This window comes from Nicotiana attenuata, chromosome 7, assembly GCF_001879085.1.
Source record: "Nicotiana attenuata strain UT chromosome 7, NIATTr2, whole genome shotgun sequence".
Taxonomy (NCBI): domain Eukaryota; kingdom Viridiplantae; phylum Streptophyta; class Magnoliopsida; order Solanales; family Solanaceae; genus Nicotiana; species Nicotiana attenuata.
In genome coordinates, this window is record NC_031995.1 from 15,010,207 (window position 1) to 15,026,823 (window position 16,617).

Here is a 16,617-nt window from a genome sequence, read left to right on the forward strand (position 1 = left end):
TTCCATTTAATTGTTTATTAATTTAATTGAATATGGATAATTGTTAAATTGGCTTACCTAGCGGGTTGGGTTAGGTGCCATCATGACCAGTAGATTTTAGGTCTTGACAGACTCCCCTATTCATTAAGAACACTGTAACACACATATCAAGGCAATATACTATTATTTTTCTATTATTCAAAGTTCTTACATTTGTTTATCAGTGTTTCATTATTATAAATCTAGGATCGAGGACGGATATCTTGTTGAGGCCGTCGTCGAATCCAGAATCACCCCCCCCCCCCCCAACCAATCGAGTGGTTTGACAATTTATTATATCTTTTATCTATTTAATATAGCGATATTTACCGTTTATATTGAATGCAACCTTAAAATCAGTTACAAATTTAATTGTTATCCCTTTCTTTAGGGTAAACACACGGCTAAACTGTAAATTGGCAAGCCTAGTGTAGTGTCTTTTCCCCTAATTTATTTGCTCTTGCCCTCTTCCGCGGGAGGTTAGTGATTGAAAATCTCAAATGAGTAGCTTTTGTAATAATTACAACATGAGTTGGTGCATCGATAAATGATTTTCTGAAACGGAGCGTAGATGTAGCTTATTTGCGATAGTAAAGGAACAAATATGGCCTTTTTTTTAAGAAAAAAATATATATCTTGAGTTTGAAACTTAAGGCTTAATAAATCAAAAGAAATAAGGATATCAATCCTTGCCAATAGTTTTACCACTAAATAAAATGAATGATGAATTAAAATTGGGGCACCAACATTCTGAGCTCTTAGTTTCAACAAAATAGTCATGAATTATCACGTCCAATAGTACATAATTTTTCCATATTTGATTCTCATGCACCTTCGGCAAAACCAAATTATTATCATGCATAGTTTTGTCGAGTTCTTTTTTTTTCATTTTTAGGCAAAAAGTAAGAGTACTTACAAATTTTACTAACAAATTCAGCAATATCTAGTACACACTAGTAGGAAAAATACAAATGAGAAAAATTCTTCAGCATCGAGTTCCTTCAAAGTTTCGAACACAACATTTTTTCGATGCGAGGTATAGATTTTATCTGAAGATCCACAAATTTTTTAACAAATATTAAATCTGAATCATGTCTAATTCCTAACAGTATAATGTTATCTCAAATCCATTGAATACAAACTACTCACAAGCAAAGAAAAGTCAAAATTTGCCTTCTGTTACCTCATCGGTGAAAACTATTTTCTTCCAAACTTAAAACAACAACAACATCTTAGTGAAATCCCACAAGTGGGGTCTGGGAAGGGTAGTTTGTACGCAGACTTTACTCCTACTCTGGAAGAGTACAGAGGTTGTTTCCGATAGACCCTCGGCACAATAAGATGAAAACGTGACAGTGTGGCAGTAATAGCAAAGGAATCCAGAAAGATAATACTAGCAACGTAATAATCAAAAAAAGGGAGAGAAAAGTAATAACACTAAGCAGTAACAATGGCACAGTACTACAGACGCAATGGAATAATATGGACACAACAAGAGCCCCTAACATCAGAAGACAAAATACTTCCAGACTATCTTCCTACAACCTAACCTACAACCCTAACGAAGTACTAAGGACACAACTGCCAACTGGAGCCACTAGCAACCTAAAATAAAACAATATCAGACTAATCTTCTATTTCCTAACCGACAACCTTAATGCTCAACCTCCACAACTTCCTATCAAGGCCATGTCCTCGGAAATCTGCAGCCACACCATGTCCTGCCTGATCACCTCTCCCCAATATTTCTTATGCCGTCCTCTACCTCTCCTCATACCCGTCAAGGTCAGCCGTTCACACCTCCTAACCGGGGCATCCAGGCTTCTCCTCTGCACGTGCCCGAACCATCTAAGCCTAGTTTCTCGCATCTTGTCTTCCATGGGAGCCACGACTACCTTCACTCGGTTATCTTCATTCTTAATCTTATCCAACCGAGTGTGCCTGCATATCCATCTCAGCATCCTCATTTCTGCAACTTTCATCTTCTGGATATGGGAGTTCTTAACTGGCCAACACTCTGCACCATACAACATGGCCGGCCTAACCACCGCTCTATAGAACTTACCTTAAGTTCCGGAGGCACCTTCCTGTCACACAAGATGCCAGACGCTAGCCTCTTTTTCATCCACCCCACCCCAATACGGTGCGTGACATCCTCGTCAATCTTCCTACCCCCCCCCCCCCGGATAACCGACCCCAGGTACTTGAAGCTCCCTTTCTTGGGGATGACTTGAGAGTCAAGCCTCACGTCCATGTCTGCTTCTCCAGACACGCCGCTGAACTTGCACTCCACGTATTCTGTCTTAGTCCAACTCAGCTTGAAACCTTTAGGCTCAAGGGTCCGTCTCCAATCCTCCAACCTCTCTTTGACACAGCCTTGTGTCTCATCAATCAGAATGATATCATCAGCGAATAACACACACCATGGCACCCCTTCCCCTTTTAACATGGTTTGTCAGTGCGTCCATCACCAGAGCAAATAAGAAGGGGCTGAGTGCAGATCCTTGGTGTAACTCCATAACAACCGGAAAATGCTCCAAGTCGCCTGCCACTGTCCTAACCAAGTCTTAGCTCCATCATACATGTCCTTAATCACCCTAATATAAGCCACCGGAACTCCTTTCACCTCTAGGCATCTCCAAAGAACTTCCCTAGGGACCTTGTCGTATGTTTTTTCTAGGTCAATAAACATCATATGCAAATCCTTCGTCCTATCTCTGTACAGTACAACCAACCTCCGAATAAGATGGATAGCTTCCATGGTAGAACAACTAGTCATGAACCCAAACTGATTTTTGGATATCGACACCAGCCTCCTCACCCTCACTTCCACTATCGTCTCCCACACTTTCATGGTATGACTCAATAACTTGATGCCCCTATAGTTGTTACAATTCTGGATATCGCCTTTGTTCTTGTATAGCCGAATCATCGTACTCCACCTCCGTTCATCTGCCATCTCCTTCATCCTGAAAATAATATTAAACAGCCCAGCTAACCACTCCAATCCTTCTCTACCCAATACCTCCAAAATTTTACCGGAATTTCGTCTGGCCCGGTCGCTCTGCCCCTGCTCATCTTGCGCATAGCCCCCACGACCTCGTCGACCTTAATGCGCCTATAGTTGCTAAAATCGCGGTGACTCCCAGTGTGTTCCAATTCACCTAGCAGAATGTCTCTGTCCCCTTCATCATTCAGCAGCTTATGAAAGTACGTCTGCCACCTCCGTTTAATCTGAGCGTCTTCCATCAACACTCTACCAAAGTCATTTTTCTTAAATTCTATCTTCACTAGTGAAAAGTTACCAACAATCAGTATTTACACTAAATCATACTAATTTATTATGGATAAGCAATAAGTAAGATAAGGTAAGAGCGTATATTAATTAACTATGATTTAGTGATAGCATTGTATATGAAAGATATGTGTCATGTATGCATTGAGACGTTGGTATAAACATAGTGCAGATAAATTTTTACCACCCCGAAAAGTGTGTTGTAATGTTTCTCACTTTTGTTCAACGGTTGATATTTGGAAAGCATCTTATATCAATCCTAAGTTTTCTATCGGAGGTTTTTGTGACTTGCTTTAGTTGAAAAATTACTACTTCACATATTAATGAACGTATTAATTTCATGTATGTTACTGAATTTTATCCATTATAACAATAAACTTATAAAATTATTTTTGTTTAAATAAAATGGACTTTTAGAGTATAACATGTATTAACTATTAACAATAATAACAACGACGACAACAACAACATCAACAACTTTGAAATTCATCTCGTGTTAATAGAAACAGGTAATGCTAGTAATGATGAAGATGACAACTACAACAACATTAAAAATAATAAGGTAACGTAAAATATTCTTTTTGTTATAAAATAATAAAAGAAGAAGAAGAGTATTGCAGAGAAAAGTGAGAGAGAGAATTCTTATTGATTTGGGATGAATTACAATAGAATAGAACCCTCTATTTATAGGGAGAGGGTGACTTAGCCACCAAGCAATGAACCCTAGAACCTCTCTAAATATAGACATTCACCATAAATACAATTCTATTTATAACACTCCCCCTTGAATGTCTATTCAACAGATAATGTGTCTCGTTAAAACCTTAACTAAAATAAAACCCAGTGAGAAAAAAATTCTAGAGAAGGAAAAAGAGTACACATATCTAACAGTACGCCTTTTGGTTGCCTCATTAAAAACCTTGCAAGGAAAACCCAGTGGGACAAAACCTTGTAAGGGAAAAAGAGTACAACGCGTATAAACTCCCCGTGATGAGAGCATCAATTCACATCTTTGAGCATTTGCATTCCAATCTTGTGCATCATCTTCAAAAGATCTTTGGTAGAGATTTGATAAACAATATCATCCATATTAACTTCAACGAATATGTTTCACCTTGAAATCATCATTTTTGATAGAGATGAATTGTCTTCATATTATCTTGATGGAATCGCCAGTTCAATATCTTCACATAGAGGTGAAAACTCTTGCTATCATATTATCATGCATATAGTTATAGCAAGATACATTTGTGCACAAACTGCACTGAGGAAGTGGTACTTCAAGATCAAGAATTCTATACACTTCAAGCAACTTAAATCCGTCATGGATTGTCATATAAGATAAGTCATATAAGCCATATAATAGACTTTAGATGCATATCAAGTTTTCATGTCATGCTAGACATATAAGATATCGAAAACTGATTGCACATACCATTGACATTATACTTTCAAGTGTTTGAACTACATGTTCAAAACTACACGTCTTTCATATGAAACCAATTCTATTTGAATTGTGTCTCTTCTATTTGGCCATTATTTTTGTGTCTGTAAGCGACAGATTTAAGATCCTCATCTATACTTAGCGCTATCATAGATGTCGTAGACAAACATTTTATATCAGTTTCAATATTTTTTCATAAAGACATAACATAGAGATCTCTTCATTCATATTTTCAGGTACCTGAATCTCTCTTGAGATTTTATGAAGTGTTATGTCATGTGATCTTCTAGATCACTTGCCTCCTTTATTATGATCATTTTGATCATTTGCTCATCTTCTTTATCAAGAAGTATTTGAAACCGATTTCTATACGCTTTAAGCTTACCATAGACTTTGTCCTTCTAGGACTTATATTATAGGAGCATTTGCAATGAGAATATAGTTACTTTCTTTGGGTCAGCAAATGCGTCTGGCATGCTTTGCAATATATTGCAGATGAATTATCTTTTATGAACTTCAAGTTCATATTATCTTATTCGTGGATCTAGATGTACACATGATAATTCATTACACGTAACTTTTTCTCAACTATTTATCTTGTCTCCCCCTCATGTTAGAAAAACTAACTTGTTTCCTCAACTTTGAGAACCCATCTTTGTGCGTTATGGTGTTAATCAAAATATACACCGCACATTAATAATAATAACATGGAATTATTTGGTTCCTGACCCTGAACCACTTGTGAGGGGAGAAAATAATATACTTTCGTATATAACGCATATCAAACTGATATATATAACTTTGTTCTCATAAGCAATAGTTTAGTTATTAAGTAGAGGTACTCAATAAATTATTTTGCTAAGCCAACTGTGATGTAAACCAGCTTATCAAAATGAACTTCTTGAATAACAAATTTGGAAATTATGCTCGAAATAAAATTATTGAGCAAGTTACCTCGCAAACACTAGGTTGCGGGTCAATAATAATTGCACACGTAACAATCTCATAGATGCATCTTATGTGGTATACATGGCAGGTGAATGGGCTCATATTCACCTTTGATATTTCTAGCATTCATGGGGTTCAATCCCAATTTAGTTGGTCTATTAATTAATAAGAACAAGCAACATAAGAGAATTCGTAAAGAACTTTCTAGTTCTTTAATATTTAACCATGTGAATTCTCTTTTATTTTTGCACATCATACTTAAATTAACACGGCTAAATCAATTATACCAACTGGATATATTATCAATATTGATAAACTTCAGGTTTACACCATGATGTGTGCAATTATGAATAAACTCCAAGTTTATTATGATATGGGTTTTTATATCAATAAATATCCACTTCATTGTGGTATTCTTTTATTTATGTAGTACAAATTGGAGAATAAAGCGGGTAGCTTTTCACATACATATTACCCCGCTCCAAGTTGTAGTAATAGATATTACACTCACAGGGATTTATTCTAAATCTTACTTGAATTTCCAAACAACTCAGCATGGCACTCAAAATATTTGGTTATCCTCATCTTAAAAATTAGTTATCATTTTGCTGTAGAGCATCTGCAAAAAATCTTATTATCTATATTTCTAGATCAAGTATCTCAGTCTTTCCCTCCTTTGGTAGAGTTAAAATTTTCTAATGAGATTGAGCAACAAAATTAATTTCTTACCATTTTTCAACAATTACTAATATATCTAAGAAGTATTAAATGCCTATTACAATAGTTTGCATTTTCATATTATGTTAGGTAAGAACTTAAAATGGAAATAATCTATTTAAAGGGATTTTCCCCTCTTGTAAGAAGCAAGTGATATAGCAAGCTAAAATAAATCAAATTTATTTATTCTTAATTTGCTCTAGTTTTCCCCAATGGCTTCTGAAGGTTCAAGCTCGAGTTCAAATGAAGTAATTAATGAGTGAGTTTTTTTTTTCGTTTCCTTTTTTATTTTGCCTTTTTTCTTGTTATTTATTTTATAGTCTTCACCAAGTTTTTATGATGCTTTTAATTCTTAGCGAGCTGGAGAATGACAAAATTAAACTTAGGCTTGAAAACGAAATACTTCAATGGGAGAACAAACTGCTAAATTCCGTACTGAAGAATCCAAGTTGCTCCACTTGTAGTGAGAAATTGCGCAAGGAGAATGCTGAATTGAAAATTAAGGTAAACTTTCATCCGATTCGCTATATTTTTTTATACAGTCAGACCTCTTTATATAGTATCGTTTGTTCAGATATTTTTTAGCTGCTACAATAAATTAATGTTATAGAGAACGTATAATAGACCATAACATGAATTAGCTCTAAAAAGAACTGACCGGTATAGTAAAATATTGTTATTGAGGATAGATATTATAGGGAGGACTAAATGTATATTATTGACTTTATGCCTTTTTCTTTTGCAGTTAGAAAAGCTGTCAACTTTCGTCAATAATTTGAAGAAAACTCATGGTGAAAATTAAGTAGAGTTGGCCCTAAAAACTTCAGCGAGATTGTGTTTTATCATCTATTGCATCATAGCAAAGGGAAAAAATCAAGCAATTTTAAAATAAAGTATTTTGTAGCTCTCTCTGGAGGGGCAATTTTACTCTAATAACTGAGTTCTTCAATTATTTTAAAACAAAGTATTTTGTACTGCTCATTTTCAAGATTTACTTACAATATAATTTTTCGATGTTATCTTGCCTTCTATTGAAATCTATTATAGTGTGTTTCTTGAAATCATTCAATATCTATAATAATATATTAAAAAATAGAAAAACCCAAACCAGCCAAAGTGCTCTATACTTCTTCATGACTCGTACAAGCTTGACGAAGTTAAACTGTGTATTAGGGGAATCGTTTTGTCTCAATCAATCAAGAATGTTATATATTTCAGGAGCTAGATTAGTTTGCGATGAACAATTAAGAATTCCTCAACCAAAATTGATGGAATTGGACCTAAAAAAGCCATTCAGGTTCGGGGTCACCTAGCATGTGCGTCACCTCAACACCAATCACATAGCACATCGGGGTTTTATACCCTCAGCACTAAGTTTAGAAGAGTTACTTACCTCGAACAAGCTAATTCCAATACCGAGCAAGCCAAAAGATGCTCCAAAATGCCATCACGCGCGTACCCACCTCCAAGCGGCTCAAAACTAACCTAAAGCAGCTCAAATACATCAAATAAAGCCCAAGGAAACAATTCCAAATGATAAAGATCGAATCCTTAATCAAAACCTAAAATCGGCCAAAAGTCATACCCGGGCCCATGCCTCAGAACCCGACAAAGCTCATAAAATCCGACAACCCATTCGCTTACGAGTTCAACCATGCTAGTTTTACTAAATTCCGACTCTAAATCGATGTTCAAAAACTCAAAAATTCATATTATGAAACTTTAGGCCAAAACCCCCAATTTCTCTTTAAAATTCATCAACCAAACGTCAAAATCAAAGATAGAGTCATGAAATATAACTAAAACCGAGTAGAAAATACTTACCCTAATTCATAAGGTGAAAATTGCTTCAAGAATCGCCTCAATCCGAGCTCCATAGCTCCCAAAATGTAAAAACCGGCGAAACCCTCGAAATAGAGTACTTTATAATCATTGGGGGAATCAATGAATCGCGATCGCGGAAATACCCTCGCGATCGCAAAGAAGAAAATGCACCCCCCCCCCTGAAAATACACTACGCGATTGCATAATAAGCTGTGCGATCGCGAAGCATGAACTGCTCAGCCCGAAAAGAACCTACACGAACGCGGCCCCAGGCTCGCGAACGCGATGAAGAAACCATGAAGACCTGCCCAGCTCAACTCTACAATGCGAACGCGTGCACACCTACGTAAACTCGATGAACAATCATATTCAGCCATACAACAGTCCTATGCGATCGCAATCTATACTCTGCGATCGCGATTAAGGAAACCAGAAGCCCAGAATTCTGCAGAACCAACAATGCAAATATGAAGGAAAATAGTCCGAAATCAATCCAAAACACACCCGAGCCCCTCGGGACCTCTATCCGTACATATCAACAATTTCCATAACATAATGCAGACCTACTCGAGGCCTCAAAACACACATAACAACATCAAAACAACGAATCACACCTCAATTCGAATTTATTGAACTTTGAAAATTCAAACTTCCACAACTGATGCCGAAACCAATCAAATCACGTCCGATTGACCTCAAATTTTGCACACAAGTCATATTTGACATTACGGACCTTCTTCAACTTCCGGAATCGGTATCCGACCCAGATACCAAAAAGTCCACTCCCGGTCAAACCTTTTCAAAATTCCAACTTTCGCCATTCAAGCCAAATTCTACCACGGACCTCCAAATAACAATCCGGACGCACTCCTAAGTCTAAAATTACCCAATGGATCTAAGGAAACCATCAAAATTTCAATCCAAGGTCAAATACTAAAAAGTCAAACTTGGTCAAACCTTTCAAATTTAAAGCTTCTAGCTGAGAATCATTCTTCCAAATCAATTTCGAATAACCTGAAAACCAAAATCGACGGTTCACATAAGTCATAATACATCATACAGAGCTACTCATGCCCTCAAACAACCGAGCAACATGTAAATGCTCAAAACGACCGATCGGGTCGTTACACACCCGGTCCTATGCGGCAGGCGTGGGCTAAAGCATACGAAAATTTGAGAATAGGGCGAAATTCAAGTTCTATGGCCCTAAAACGCCAAAAAATGAGTAACGGTCATGACGAGGCAGTGATTATTGTTCCTTATATCATTTTTGATGGACAAAAAACAATTAGATTGTCCGAGTCTGGGCGCATGGGACGATGCCAAAAGCGTGGGCTGTGACACATGAAAATTTGACAAGCGGGCGGAATTCCAGTTTTATGGCTCTAAAATACCAAAAAATGAGTAACGGTTATGGCGAGGCGGTGACTATTGTTAGGTCGTTTATGATGGACCGAATTTTTTTTAGACGATTAGGCTCCGAGCACCCGAGCCCATGCAGGAGACGTGGGCTAGCATACGATAATTTGGGAATCAGGCGAAATTCGAGTTCTATGGCCCTACAATTCCAAAAAATGAGTAACGGTCATGGAGAGGTGGTGCCTGTTGTGCCTTAGATCTTTTTTGATGTGCCGGCAAAATTTTAGGCGATCCAGGTCGGGGCGCTCGAGCCCATGGACGAGGGGTGAGCTAGATCACACGAAAATCTAGGAATCGAGCATAATTCCAGTTTTATGGCCCTAAAACACCAAAAAACGAGTAACGGTCAGGGTGAAAAGGTGACTATTGTTCCTTAGGTCATTTTAGATGGGCCGAAAAAAATTCTAGGCGATCCGGGTCTGGTCGCTCGGACCCATGCAGGAGGCGTGGGCTATAGCACACGAAAATTTGAGAATCGAACAGAATTCCAATTTTATAGCACTAAAATGTCAAAAAAACGAGTAACGCTCACGGTGACATGGTAACTATTATTCCTCAGGTGATCCGGGCTTGTGGCTAGGGCCCATGCAGGAGGAGTGGGCTATAGCATACGAAAATCTGAGAATCGGGCAGAATTCTAATTTTATGGCCCTAAAAGATCAAAAACCAAGTAACAGCCATGGCGAGGCGGTCATTATTGTTCCTTAGGTCGTTTTCTTCTGGCCGGCAAAATATTAGGGGATCCAGTTCTGAGAGCCCGAACCCATGCAGGAGGTGTCAGCTATAGCACACGAAAATTAGGGAATTAGGGGAAATTCCAATTTTATTGCCCTAGAATGCAAAAACCGAGTAACGGTCATGGAGAGGCGGTGACTATTGTTACTAAGGCCGTTTTTATGGATTAGGTAAATTTTAGACGATCCAGGTTCGAATGCCCGGGCCCATGCAGGTGGCGTGGGTTATAGCACACAAAAATTTGGAAATCTGGTAGAATTCCAGTTTTATGGCCTAAAATGCCAAAAAACGAGTAATGATCATGGCGAAGCAGTGACTACTGTTCCTTAGATCGCTTTTATGGGTCGGAAAAATTTTAGACGGTCTGGGTCCTGCGCCCGGGCCCATGCACGGCATAGGGTGTAGCACATGAAAATCTAAGAATCAGACAGAATTCCAGTTTTATATCCCTAAAACGCCAAAAAATGAGTGACGTTCATGGCGACGAGGTGACTATTGTTCCTTAGGTCGTCTTTAATGGGTCAAAAATTTTTTGGACGATCCCAGTACAGGCGCTCGGGCCTATGCAGGAAGGAGGCGTGGGCTATAGCACACAAAAATTTGGGAATCAGGCGGAATTCCAGTTTTATGGCCCTAAAATATCAAAATATGAGTAAAGGTCATGGCGAGGTTGTAGTTATTGTTCCTTATGTCTTTTTTTATAGTACGGAGAATTTTAGGGGATCCGGGTCTGGGAACATGGGCCCATGTAAGAGGCATGGGCATTAGCACACGAAAATTTGAGAATCATACGGAATTCCAGTTTTATACCCCTAAAACGCCAAAAAAGAGAAACAGTCATGGCGAGGAGTAACTATTATTCCTTAAGTCATTTTTGATGGCCCGACAAAATTTAAGGCGATTGGATCCAGGCGCCCGGACCCAAGTACGAGGCGTGGGCTATAACACACGAATATTTTAAAATCGGGTGGAATTCCAGTTTAATGGCTCTAAAATGCCAATAAGAGAGTAACAGTCATGGCGAGGTAGTGATTATTGTTCCTTCAGTTGTTTTAAAAGGGCTAAAAAAAATTTAGGCTGTCCAAGTCCTGGCGCTCGGGCCCTTGCAGGAGCATCGGCTGTAGCACACGAAAATCTATGAATCGGGTTGGAATTCAAGTTTTATGCCCCTAAAATGCCAAAAAACGAGTAATGATCATTGTGAGGCGGTGACTATTGTTCCTTAGGTCGTTTTTGGTGGTTCATATATATTTTAGGCGGTTCGGGTCCAGTGCCTGGGCCTATGCAAGAGGCATGGACTATAGCTCACGTAAATCTGGGAATCGGGCAGAATTACAGTTCTACAACACTAAAACACCAAAAAACGAGTAACGGCCATGGCGAGGCAGTGACTATTATTACTTAAATCATTTTTTATAGGCCGCTTTAGCGATCGGGGTACGAGGGTCGAGCCCATGCAGGAGGAGTGGGCTATATCATATGAAAAATCTTGGAATCGGGAGAAATTCTAGTTTTATGGCCCTAAAAGACCAAAAAACAACTAAGGCCATGGCGAGGCCGTCAATATTGTTCCGTATGTCTTTTTTTTACAAGCAAAATTTTAGGGGATCCAGGTCCGGGCGCCCTGGCCCATGCAGGAAGCGTAGGCAGTAGCACACGAAAATTATGGAAAATTTCAATTTTATGGCCCTAAAATGCCAAAAAATGAGTAAGAGTCATGGTGAGACAGTGACTAATGTTCCTTAGGTCATTTTTTATGGGCCGAAAATTTTTTAGGCTATCCAGTCCGGGCATTCGGGCCCATGCAGGAGGCATGGCTAATAGCACAAGAACATCTAGGAATCAGGCTGAATTCCAGTTTTATGGCCCTAAAACGCTAAAAAATGAGTAACGGTCATGGCAAGGCAGTGAATATTATTCCTTTTGTCATTTTTTATGGTCCGGAAAAATTATAAGGGATCCGGGTTTGGGAACTTGGGCCCCATGTAAGAGGCATGGAAAATAGCACACAAAAATTTGAAAATCGAGCGGAATCCTAGTTTTATGGCCCTAAAAGGCCAAAAAACGAGTAACGGTCATGGCGAGGCATTGACTATTATTCCTTAGGTCATTTTTTATGAGCCGAAAAAATTTAAGGCGATCTATACCGAGCGCCCCGACCTATGTAGAAAGCGCGGGCTATAGCACATGAATATTTGGAAATCGGGCGGAATTCTATTTTTATGGCCTTAAAATGCTAAAAATGAGTAACAGTCATGGCGAGACGATGACTATTGTTCTTAGGTCATTTTTTTATTGGCCGGCAAAATTTTAGGGGGTCTGGGTCCAGGGGCCCAGGCCCATGCAAGAAGCGTGGTCTATTGCACACGAAAATCTGGGAATCGGACGGAATTCTAGTTTTATGCTCCTAAACGCCAAAAAATGAGTAACGGTAATGGTGAGTTGGCGATTATTGTTCCTAAGGTCGTTATTGATGAGCTGGCAAAATTTTAGCAGATTCAGGTCCGGGTGCTCGGCCCCATATAGGAGGCGTGGGCTATAGCATATGAAAATTTAGGAATCAGGCGAAATTCCAGTTTTATGGCCCTAAAACGTGAAAAAACAAGTAAAGGTCATGGAGAGGTTGTGACTATTATTCCCTAGATCGTTTTTGACAGGTCTAAAAATTTTTAGGCGGTCCGGCTCCAAGCGCGCAGGCCCATGCATGAGATGTGGGCTATAACACACAAAAATCTGGGAAATCAGGCGCAACTCCAGTTTTATGGCCCTAAACACCAATATATGAGTATCGGTAATGGCGAGGCGGTGACTATTGTTCCTGTCGAAACATGTAGAGCAGATATGGGGAAACACATAACAATTAAAGGCTCAAACAGGACTCCTAAAGAAACAATGAGAAACATATAGTTTAGCATGTCTTGCACGTACTAGTTATGGTCTTAATCAAACTTAAAGTGTTAAGGCAGGCTAATTTATCACATATTTTCAGATAAGAAGTCCGAATTAGGCCTGCCTGCTGGTTGTAATTATCAAAGATTGGTGCAGTTGATTAATTACCTAATGGCTTGCCTAGGTGAGACCTATAGGCATGATATCTAACAATGTAGGAGTACACAAATTTTAAAGAAGGCTTGCTGATTATAGAAAAACATAAGTTCTGCAGGTATTGAGTATCGTTACCACTGATTTTTATAGAAAAACATAAGTTCTGCAGGTATTGAGTATCGTTACCACTGATTTTAGACTTGTAGACGATTCAGATTCAGCTGATTACTCCTATAGGCATGCTTTCTAAGCGTGGTTGGTTTGAAAAACGTTTATAGAAATGCAGGAGTCCTATAGGCATGGTATCTAGAAGGCAATTTGTTATTTAAACCTATAAACTGTTTGCCTAGTGATAGATGTTTATGCAGAATTTAAGAGATCCTATAGACAAGTTCTCTATATGAGATGCATAAATGCAGAATCCTATAGACATGTTCTCTATATGAGATGCAGAAATGCAGAATCCCATAGACATGTTCTCTATATGAGATGCAGAAATGCAGAATCCTATAGACATGTTCTCTATATGAGATGCAGAAATGCAGGAACTATTGATATGATATTTATGTATGAAAGACAGAACTTATAGACATGATTTCTAAAATGCAGAAGTGCAGAAAACCTATAGGCGGAATTTCGAGAATGCAGAAATGAAAGCAGGATACGATTGCAGAAGTAAATACCTAAGAGCATGATATCTACCCTTATGCATACATGAGGGACCCTTTCCTTTTCACTAAAACCCCCATAAGTTATTAAAAAATTATTACAAACCAGAACGAATCAAGAAGAGTAAAATTACATCAGAAATTAGAGTACAACCAAGGAGAGCCTAATTCAAACTCCAGGTCTGAAATATGAAATAAACCAACTCCAAAGATCCAATATCCAAAGCCTTTCTCATTTTCTGGGTGTGTCAGAGTTCCCAAGAGCCTCATGGACTCCGGGCAGTGGTTACACCCAAATTCATTACAGAATTGAATTATAGTGCAGTGTGGAAGGGCCAGCCCTCAAATGTCCAAGTTCAGAGGGAACTCAAGGTCCCAAGGCAAGGCTCACAGGAGGGGGGCAGAACTTAGAAACTAGGAATGAGTGTAAGTGCGGAGAGGGGATTATGGGGAAAAGCAAAGATAGGCTGGTGGTCATACATAGAAATTGACACTGCTGGCACACCCCAACCAGCCTGTTAGCCACATTGTTTGGGAGTCAGGATCCTTTGAAGGATCAAGCACAGACATGAATAACAATTTGGATGCTGCCATGCCTGAACCTTAACTCAAACACATAGAGGGGAATAGGGGTATGGGGATTCACAGCAGAAAACAGATGCAAAGAGAACAACACACATATTTAACACTAAGCATAGACAGCAAAGTAGACAGGATGATAGAAACTATGAAATAAACACATTGGGATGAGGCTGAAACTTAAATTAGAACATACCAGTTTCAGGGAAACGAGAAAGTAAAAGCAGTAGTCTTGTAAAGCCAAATTGCAAGCAAATAGTCAAAATATCTCAGAAGAGAGTAGAGTGTTGAGTGAAGTGTAAGAGTATTGAAAATTGAAAGTAAGTAATGTGTGTTAGAGTATTGAACTCAAGGTGTCTTAAAGTGCTGAAAGGTCGTGCCCTTTATAGTGCAGAAAGCAAGTAAGAAAAAGGTAAGAAAATAGTTTTGAAATCAATTACATAAGGTCTCCCTTTAATTAAGGGATTCTGATTTCATACGGGCAGAATAAATAAGGAAGGAATTTGATCAAAATCTTTTCCAAAGTAGTACAAGAAGGGCAAATACACAGAAACTATTTAAGGAAAGGGTTTGATAGCAACACAATTTGTGCAAATAAGGAAAGGCAATCAATCAACAGCCAGTAAAAATCAGAAATTGAGTTTTGGTATGAATGAATCTAACCAGAAAAGGTGAAGAAAGGTTTAATTAAAGAAAATCAGTAACAATCAATCGAACCTTATTAAAAGGAATTTTGAATCAATCACAAATTGGCAAAACCTTTTTTGAAGGAAGAATTCCTCATATATAAAGCATACAGACATGTCAAACAAGAAAGAACTATCATGCTAATGAGAAAGAATCTAGTATAGAAAAGTTCAGAGTCACAAACAAAGAGGCTCAAATTCAGTACATAGACTCAGACTTAGTTTGAGAGAATCCGGGGTTCCATAATAGAACCCTAGTCCACACACAAGATCAAACTCGCCAAAAACCCCAAATCCTAGGGTTTTCAACACGAATCAGATGCAGAGATGAGAAGACAAATAACTGAAACAGGCTCAGAGGTCTCTTTCAGAGACTCATGAGAAAACAAACAGGTAAAATAGCAAGTTCGAAACAAACATAGTGAAAAAGCTGATTTGAAGCATAAAGAACATGTTTTAAGAAAAGCTTGGAACTTAAACAAGTTCCGAAGACAAAGAGGTAGTATAAACTTAAGGAAACAGTAGATGAAACATGTTTAGAAAGAACTCAAACAAAGTCCAGAAGAAGGCAAATAAAGAACTAAGAGCTTAGTAGAAAATACAGTAAAGGAACACAGGGGTAAACGAACACATAAGATAAACGTGTGAAAGCATGATATAGAAACCAGTAGAAGAAAGAACGGAGCACAATGCATAATAAGGCAAACATAAGAACACAGGAGAAGGACATGCGAGGTAGAAAAGAGAACATAAAAACATAGCATAGACAGATTCACACAAAGAAAAGAAGAAGAGGAGTCAGAAAACATTTTAAAACTTTTTCAGAAACCCTAAATCGAAGAGAAACAAATTTTGAAAAAAAAGATTGGAAAAAACATTTTAAAACTCCAGTAGAACATATATAGCATAGATCTAAGGAAACAACCAGAGAAAACCTCGAATAGCTTAGGGTTTCAGAGAAACCCTAGAAATGAGAAAGGATTGGAGGAACGTCCGATCTTGAGTCGGAGAGGTCAGAAATAGGCTCCTGATGCTTGGATACGCCGGAGCGAGGCCGGAGAGGCCTCAAAGCCATGGATCTGAGAAGATTTGAAAGAACACCATCGAGGTCAGACCTCGAAACTTCGAACACCCAGGGTTTAAAGGTGGAGGGGGGTGAGTATAGGCCATCCATGGCCTGAGAAGCCATGGATTCCGGTGAAAGTGCGGTTGAAAAGGGCAGAAGATGACTAGGTTTCC